The 9019-nt window shown below is 44.4% G+C and overlaps 1 protein-coding gene across 1 annotated transcript in view; it reads left to right on the top strand.

Annotated features, from left to right (window-relative positions):
- Window positions 1–5487: 5487 nt before the first annotated feature.
- Window positions 5488–9019, top strand: part of WAS (WASP actin nucleation promoting factor) — a 55645-nt gene continuing 52113 nt past the window's right edge. The window contains exon 1 of the mRNA XM_056128661.1: window positions 5488–5553. The gene's annotated coding sequence lies outside the window, so the exon portion shown is untranslated. The remainder of the gene's footprint in view (window positions 5554–9019) is intronic.

The raw sequence follows: 9019 nt of genomic DNA, 5'->3' as shown, positions 1-9019 counted from the left end.
AGCCCCTCCCGGTTCTCCTTTTCCAGACTCAGACCAGAGTTCTCAAAAGTGAGATCTGTGAGTCCATCTGTACTGCTGAGAAATTACAAAATTGCGGAAAAAGGCCAAATCTCTGCCCTCAGCCTTAGTAGATACTACCTTGCTATTATGCTTTACCAAGACTTCCAGTGAATTCTAAAGACCAGTGCACCAGGCCAAGTTTTCTAAGTGGGAGACTAAATAGGGCAACTTGTGGCTTTGCTTTTGCTCGCTTGTGCTCCAGCCAGAGGAAAAAGACCATTTTTCTAGGGTCTGTGTGTGTGTGTGTGTGTGTGTGTGTGTGTGTGTTTTAATGATCCCATTCTCTATTATTATTTTGTTGTTGTTGAGCCACATCGAGCAATGCTCAGGGGCTATACCTGGCTCTGAACACAGGAATCACTCCTGGAAATATTGGAGGCAGCATTCGGGATGCCGGGAATTGAACCTGAATTGGCTGCAAGCAAGGCAAGCGCCCTACCCACTAGACTTTCTCTCCAGCTCCAGTTCTCTTCCCTTTTTGCTATGGTGATTTCTATGTTTAAGCTTAGGACATATTTGATTGTGTTACTCATCAGAGTGGCATGTGAGGTGGTGGTGAGGGTCCAAATAGAAGGCTTGAGTTGCAAAGCAGATACTGAGCTATCTGCAGGACCTTCTTCTGGTTCTCTGTGGTTTTATAGTTGCTTTGGAAGGAGAGCCCTTCCCTATGCAATTACATAAACTTCATTTTCTTTTTTTCTTTCTTTTTCTTTCCTTTTCTTTGCTTTTTGGGTCACACCCGGCAATTCACAGGGGCCACTCCTGGCTCTGCACTAAGGAATTTCCCCTGGCGGTGCTCAGGGGACCATATGGGATGCTGGGAATCGAACCCGGGTTGGCCACGTGCAAGGCAAAAAACCTACCCACTGTGCTATCACTCCAGCCCCTAGACTTCATTTTCTTTCCGTTTGTCACACCCTGATATAATCTGTGGAGGGGACTTCCAGTTTATTGACGGGGAGTTGCTCCCCATGGTGCTCAGATGATCACGGTGCTGGTCATCTTACCACAACCTCCAGCATGCAAAACATGAACTCAGCCCCCTAAGCTATCTCTTTGTCCCTGCTTCCTCTTTCCTTTACAGTCATTTCAAAAATAGTGTTTTTTCTTATCGCAGAGCAGTCATCCAACTGTCAGCACGTTTTTTCAGAAAAGAAGAAACTCCTTTGGGTTGGAGGATGTGGTTCAGTCAATGGTAGAGTTCCTGTCTTGCATAAACGAGGCCTTTGTGATTCCAGTAACCAAGTGTGTGACTGACTTTTGAACATGAGACTATATCAAAAAGAGAAGGAAACAGAGAAACAAAAGAAAATACCTTGTAGAGATAAATGGCAAACTTGAACCCAACAGCCTAGCCTCATTTCTTATCCTTTCTGTGTGTGTTTTTGTGTGCCACATCTGACTGTGCTCAAAGCTTGCTCTTGGCTCTGCTCAGGGATCACCCCTAGTAGTTCTCAATGGAACCTATTCGATATAAGAGTCCTAACTCATGTCAGTTCTGTGCAAGACAAGCAGCTGCTGTACCATATTCCTGACTCATAATTCTCATTTCTGTAATTTCCTCTTTTTTGCTTTTTGAGCCCTTTTCAGTGTTTCTCAGGGCTTATTCTTGTCTCTTCACTTAGAGATCACTCCTTGTGGGGCTCAGGGAACCATATGGGATGCCAGGAATCAAATCTGGGTTGGGCTTGTGCAAGGCAAATATCTATCTTATGTGCTACACAATCTCTTCAGCCCATCATTTCTGTACTTTCTATATTTTTCTGAGTTTCCATGTTCGTATGTAGACACGTATAGCGGGGGTAGGGAGGTTGGTTGATTTTTCTGCTTGTGCCACGCCTGGCAGATCTCAGGAGCTAAATATGACTCAGTGTTCGTGGGTTTCTCCTGATAATGCTGGGGAACATGCAGTGCTGGGGATCAAATCCAGACTTAGCCAAATTCCCATCACTCACAAATACAGTTTTCCAAAATTTGATTGACTTATAATATCCTTTTGGACAATAGCTTTTTCTCTTGTGTTATCTACAGTTTCTCTCCCAACAGTGCCGCCGCGTTCTTCCTTATCAAGACATGTACTTTACCACTAGAGTCTCTTCCCCTGCGCCCTCTAGTGGCTTTAAAAATTATTAATGTTGGGGGGATGGGGGTGGGAGGGATATTATCCATGGTGGTGGAAAATGGGCACTGGTGGAGGGATGGGTATCTGATCATTGTATAATTGAAACCAAAGCACAAAAAATTGTAAATCTACAACTTTAAAAAAAATAAAATAAAATAAAGGGAAAAAAAATTATTAATGTTACAGTTTAGGTAGCATGGTTACAGCCTTAAGTTTTATGTATTTGTGGGTTTTGGGGAGTGGAGGGTGGGCAACACCCTGCAGTGCTCAAAGCATACTCCTAGCTATGCTCAGGGATTACTCCTGGCGGGGCTTGGGGGAACCGTAAGGGATCAAACCTAGGTAAGGCTCATGCAAAGCAATTGCCTGCCTCTCTGGCCCCTTAAAATATTTTTTAATTAAAGCATTTTTAAATTTTAGCCCTACTTGATGTACTATTTCTCAGGGTCCTGTAATACGTTTTCTTCTGTTTTCTTTGTTCTCTTTTAAATGCTGGGGCCACACAAGGCTCAGGTCTGTGCTTGGTGATCACTGCCATCCCCCATTTCCCGCTTGCACATCATTTGCTCAGCCCCTTCAGCTATTTCTTAGGCCACAGTCTGGAGAAAAAATGATAAGTTAGTAGAGCAGGTAGGGAGCTTGCTTTGGACATGGCGCTCCATATGGTTCCCTGAGCCCTGACAGGAGTGATCCCTGAGTCCAGAAATAAGCCTTAAGCAACATCAGTGTGGTCCCAAACTAAAAATTGACAAGTTATTAAGTGTATATTAAAACTTTATTTTTATTTTGAAGAAGGGCCACATATGGAAGTACTCAGGGGTTACTCCTGGTTCTGCATTCAGGAATTACTCTTGGAAGTGCTCAGGTAACAATATGGGATGCTGGGGATTGAATCCCAGATTGGATGTGTGCAAGATAAATTCCCTCCTCAATGTACTATTGCTCCAGCCCCTTTATTTTTCTTTTTTTGAAGCAAGATAGTTTTTTATTGAAACTTACTTAGAAAGATTGAGGCAGAGACGAAGAGAGGAAGTATGTCTTCAAGATAGAACATGAACTTCCAAGGGCAATCAAGCAAGGCAGAGACAGGCAAGCAAGGTATGTGTTCAAGGGAGAACACAACTTGAAGAGCAAGTCACAGTAAACTTTATAAGACCTTGAAAACCGGGATCAGAGAGATGACTCAAATTGGTTAGAGCACTGGGCACCACTGCATGTGGCCCGAAAAAAAAACCAAAAAGACCCCACAAACCATCTTCCAGGATGACTCTTGACACTACATTCCCAGCGAAATGCATGAGTAAGGGACTGGAGCAATAGTATAGCAGATACGGCACCTGCCTTTCTCAGGGGTGACTTGGGTTCGATCCCTGGCATCCCATATGGTCCCCTGAGCCCAGCCAGGAGTTATTTCTCAGTACAGAGCCAGGAGTAACCCCTGGGCATCGCCGGGTGTGCCTCCCTCAGATGAAAGAAAGAAAAATAGAAATGTGAAATGTTAGTGAATCCATTTCTCTATTTCCTAGTCATCTTTGGCTTCAGTATTATTTATTTTTGTTGTTTTATTTCGTTTTGGGGACCATACCTGGAAGTGTTCAGGGCTTACTCCTGACTCTATGCTCAGAGGTCACTCCTGAATCCAGGACAAAGCTATCCCAGCTTCAATAGGGGAGAATCTAGAAATCATTAAGTATGGTCTTGATACAAGCTGTAGTGACCTAAAGAACAGGACCCCATGACGTAGTTAAACCGGCCTGAGGATTTAGTCTGGGATTTATAGTAAAAGTCCAGCTGCTTTTAACCTTAGCCCCCAGAACCCAGAGAACTAAGTTTTAGAATCTATATTTCTTACTGTGTCTATTCAAATAACTGCAAATATTAATAAGTAAACTTTTAATGTGATTGTTTAATGTAATAGCAGCAAGGGAAAGAGAAAAGCATCCCCTGAGCAAATTTCTCAGTATAGTCTCAGATTGAATGTCTCCTTGAGTTAATCTCTCCCAAAAAATTGCCTCCATCAAAATGCTTTACCTTTGTAAATTGTAAAAAATCTTTAAGGGCGGCCAGGGGGGCCCCCTACAGCTCTTCCCCTAGCCGCCCGCAATTCGGGATGGGCCAGGGTCACTCACCCAGCCGAGGCAGCTGGACCATGGGGCAGACGGCGGACAAAATGAGGGCCAAGCCGGTTGATTGATCAGTTGTCGTTTATTCCATTCTCCCAACGCGCCTGTCCCAGTCTCTCTGAGCCTCCTATTATTCTGGTCTCACACTGCTCCTTATTCCCGTCTCCTCCTGTCTCTCCCGCTCATCTCTCTGCGCTCCATCTCGCAGCTTGTTCTCTCTCTCTCTCTCTCTCTCTCTCTCTCTCTCTCTCTTTCTCTCTCTCTCTCTCTCTCCACGTGCCTGCTCCAATATCCTTCTACATTCTTCTCTCTCTGTCCCCCTTGCTAGCCTCTCCGAGGTCCATCTAGCCGCCCTACTCTCTTCTCTCTCCAGCTCTCTTGTCTCTCCAACTCCCCAGCACTCTGGGATGACACTGAACCCAGTCAGGTAGCAAAATCAACATAAGAAAGCCCTTCCTGACTGCCCCAGGCAAAATACCTCCTAAGGTGGTTTTCTCTTTTCCTCAGTCCCATAACTATCAACATCTTAATACTAGTTACAGCACTCAGGCCAGATTAATCATTCCTAACCCTAGCAGGGTCCAAATCTAGTTATTACTTTTTGTATCATGACCGCATTTGTCCATGACCAAGCTCTTAACTTATAGTTAAGCATTATGGCACTTTGGCCAGGCCCATCTCAATGCCAGGGTAGCACATAGCTTACCACTTGCCCTGGTTCCATCCAGTCCCTCATCGGGACCCTGCTTTTGGGGGCGCTAAAGGAAATAAAGGCAGCTGAGGCTTAGGTGAGAGAACAGATGCCCAGGAGGGAAATATCACTGAGAGTCACATTACAAAAGCATGTCTTCTTGTGTCCATACGAAAAGGACATTGCTCTGAATAAACTATGCAAAGGACTTAGGGAGAAGAGAAAAACAATATTTACAAGTCAACAGAGCACATTGAAAGAAGTTACAAATAAACACAGAGGAATGGGAACACTGTGATGGGAGCAACCCAACACATTGTTATAAACCTAAACTACCTGAGGCTATGCAGGAAGGACAAAACGGTGTTATCCTACCGTAAATCACACCTACCTCAAACTTCTCAGATGTTCTGAAGTATGTTATTCGGTTCTGAATTAAGTGCCCATGGACCATCAAGTCTGTGTTCCTGTCTCTTCGTTTCTCAGGAGAGGCCTGCGAGGTGGCTCAAGGATTACAGCTGGCTCTGTGCTCAGAGATCATGCCTAGTGGGGCTCAGGTGAGCATATGGGGTGCTGGGAATTGAATCCCGGTTGACTGAATGCAAAGAAAATGCCCTATCTGCTATAGTATTTCTCCAGCATCTACAGCTGTAATTTTTAAACATTTCAAGCAAAGTCCTAGGACTGTAGAGATCATACAGGAGTTAAAGTGCTTGCCTTGCATGCAGCTGACCATGGTTTGATGTCCAGCACTGTAAAATAAAGCCTTCATGTGTTGTCGTAAATATAAGCAATCTGGAGACAAAACATAAAACATTACCACCAGGGGCTGGAGCAATAGCACAGCGGGTAGGGCGTTTGCCTTGCACGCGGCCAACCTGGGTTCGATTCCCAGCATCCCGTATGGTCCCCTGAGCACCGCCAGGAGTGATTTATGAGTGTAGAGCCAGGAGTAACCCCTGTGCACTGCCAGGTGTGACCCAAAAAGCAAAAACAAAAAAACATTACCACCATATGAAAAAAATCAAGAACAGAAATTAGAGAGTACAGTAGATAGGGTGCTTGCCTTGTATGCTGTCAACTCAGGTTTGATTCCTGGCACTGCACAGGGTTCCCTGAGCCCTCTAGGATCCCAGAGCACAAAGCTGGGGATAAATGACTAGAGTGGCTAGTGTCATCTACCTTTCTCCCCCGCCCCCAAAAAGGGAAGTCATATTGCATTATCCCAAAGTTTATGACACTACAGAAAAGGAAACCTATTTATTTATATATTTATTTTTGTTTTGGGGCCACACGCAGCTGTGCTCAGGGATTACTGCTGACTCTGCACTCAGAGGTCATACCTGGTGAGCTTAGGGGACCATATGGGGTGTCAGGGATCAAGCCTGGGTCAGTCACGTGGAAGGCAAATGCTCTACCAGGTGTACTATCGCTCTGACTCCAAGTGAACCTATTTAGAGTAAACTCATTGAAGTTTGTATTATCTAATTTCAGACTAAAGCATAAGAAGTAACAATTGCCTGAGCTATCCAGGTAAAACATGCTGGGTGACTAATTGCTATGCTAGCTGTTGAAACAATCAATTTCTATTAAAAAAAGCTGATCATGCTATATCAAGTTTGCAGCCTCTAGAGCTCTGTAAAATGGAGAAAACAATCTTCACTTTTTGGGGGCTGTGTGCACGCACAGCAGTGCTCAGGGCTTCTCTGTGTTCAGGGATCACTCCTGGGTATCAAACCCAGGTCCACTGCATGCAAGGCAAGCACTCTACCTGCTCTACTACTGCTCCAGACCCAAAATATCTTCACTTGAAAATGTGTTTCTGTACAGGGGATAATTATTGTTATCATGGCTGGTTCTCTTGTCTAGTGATAAATGAGGGAAAGCAGTCATATTTTTCAAAGAAGCAGAAAAAATATTATGCCAGGGTTGAAGCATTATGTGAATAACGTGGAGAATCCAGGGGTCGGAGAGATGACTCAAAGGGCTCAGCACAGGCTTTGCTGGCAGGAGGCCTGGATTCAATCCCCAGCACTGCTTGATTCCTCTAATCACTGTCAGGAGTGAGCCCTGAGCACAGAGCTGGGAGTAGCCTGGGCAAAACCTGTTTTGACCTCCAAACAAAGAAACAACAAAAGAAAATGGAGGCACTGGAATGATACTACAGCATAGGTAGGGCACTTTCCTTGCACACCGCCAAATTGGGTTCAATCACCTTCATCATATATAGAACCCTAAACCCTGCCAGGAGTGATTTTTGAGCACAGAGACAGGAGTAAGCCCTGAGAATTGCCAGGTGTGCTCCCCCCAAAAAAAAATCTGAAAAAAAGAAAATAATATGGAGAACCAAAAGCCCTCCTGGATCAACAGTCTTTTCTTTTTTTTCTGCTTGTGTCTTGAGGGCCACAAAATGATTTCTCTGAGGCTGGAGAGATAGTACAGTGAGTATGGCACTTGCTTTGCATGCAGCTGATTTGGGTTTGATCTCTAGCATCCCATATGGTCCTCTTAGCCCACCAGGAGTGATTTATGTGCTGAGTCAGCTGTAAGCCCTGAGCACCACTGGATGTGGTACAAAACCCAAAAAATAAGAATAAAAAACTTGTAATATTTAAAATAACTTACTCTATACACAAACTTGGGGAACAGAGGCTGTGTGATACTTTTACAAAAACCATGTATCTGGGGTTGGAGCAATAGTAAAGCAGGTAGGGCACTTGCCTTGTATGCTACCATCCCAGGTTTGATCCCTGGCACCCCAGCATCACCAGGAATGATCCCTGAAAAAAAACCTAAGACCAGGGACTGAAACGATAGTAGAGTGCTTGTCTTGCACACAGTCAACCCAGGTTTGATCTTCTGTACTACGTATTGTTCCCTGAACCCTGCTAAGTGTGATCTCTGAGCACAGAGACAGGAGTAAGCCCTGACCACTACCAGATGTGGCCCCCAAACAAAAACATCCACCCCCCAAATAAAACAGAAAAAAATTTTCAAAAGGTATGAAGGAAGAAAGTGGCAGGAGGGTTTGTGATAGAAGTAAATCTTACAGCATGAATCGGAGCAAGAATACAGTGAGTAGGGAGTGTTTGCCTTGCACACCTATGATCTGGGTTCAATTCCCAGCATCCCATATGGTCCCCTGAGCACCTCCATGAGTATTTACTGAACACTGAGCCAGGAGTAACCCGAGAATCTCAAGGTGTGGCCCAAAAACAAAAAAAATTCTTATGGCATGAATTAAACATGACTCTACTGGCTCAACTTTCCACACTGCATTATTCTATCATCACTGTCTTTAACTGTTAAATGGTATATATAGTTTAGGGCGTGGATCGAAATCTCCCTTTAACGACAAAGAGACTACAGAGACTGCAAACAGCAAGCAGGATTTATTGTAAGACTGGCTAGCCAGGGTCGAGCTACCTACGCGGACACGCAGGTCCAGCAGTTGGGTAAGACCCCGAGCTTCTCCAAAGGAGATCTTATATAGTATGCCTTCACCGCCAATACAGCAGAGCCTGCGCATTTCATAGCCAATAGATTTGTAACACATGCTTTCCTAACCAATCCATTTAAAAGTACATCACTCCTTAGCCTAGAGTTTAAAGATCATTATTTGCGACAGTGCTTAGGAACATCCTGGTTTTTAGGGCAGACATGGGTCTTGTGAGAGACATATGGTCTGACCCCCACCCTTCTTGTGACTTGCAACTCGGGGCACCTGTCTCCAAGTTCCTTGCTCAGGGGCAGAAAAACAAGTTATTTTGCAATGCGGGTTCCTGTAAAGAGGATCTGAAAAGGCTATCTAGACCTGTTCCTCACATTCTTAATCTAGGAAAGACAAGTTGGTCAGCGTTCATCTGATTCAGGGCCTCGTTCCTCAAAATATAACATGGCAAATGGTGGTGGGGGGCTTGGGCATGTCAATGGCTCTGGTGGGCAGTAATTTTGTACACAATATCAGAAACCTAAACACTATTGTAAATCTATCACCTAAACTATAATTTAAAAAGTTTATCA

Source organism: Sorex fumeus, unplaced genomic scaffold (genome assembly GCF_029834395.1).
Source record: "Sorex fumeus unplaced genomic scaffold, SorFum_2.1 ptg000065l, whole genome shotgun sequence".
Classification (NCBI taxonomy): Eukaryota; Metazoa; Chordata; class Mammalia; order Eulipotyphla; family Soricidae; genus Sorex; species Sorex fumeus.
Note: the sequence above shows the minus strand (reverse complement) of the source record. Positions and strands in the feature narration are given on the sequence as shown.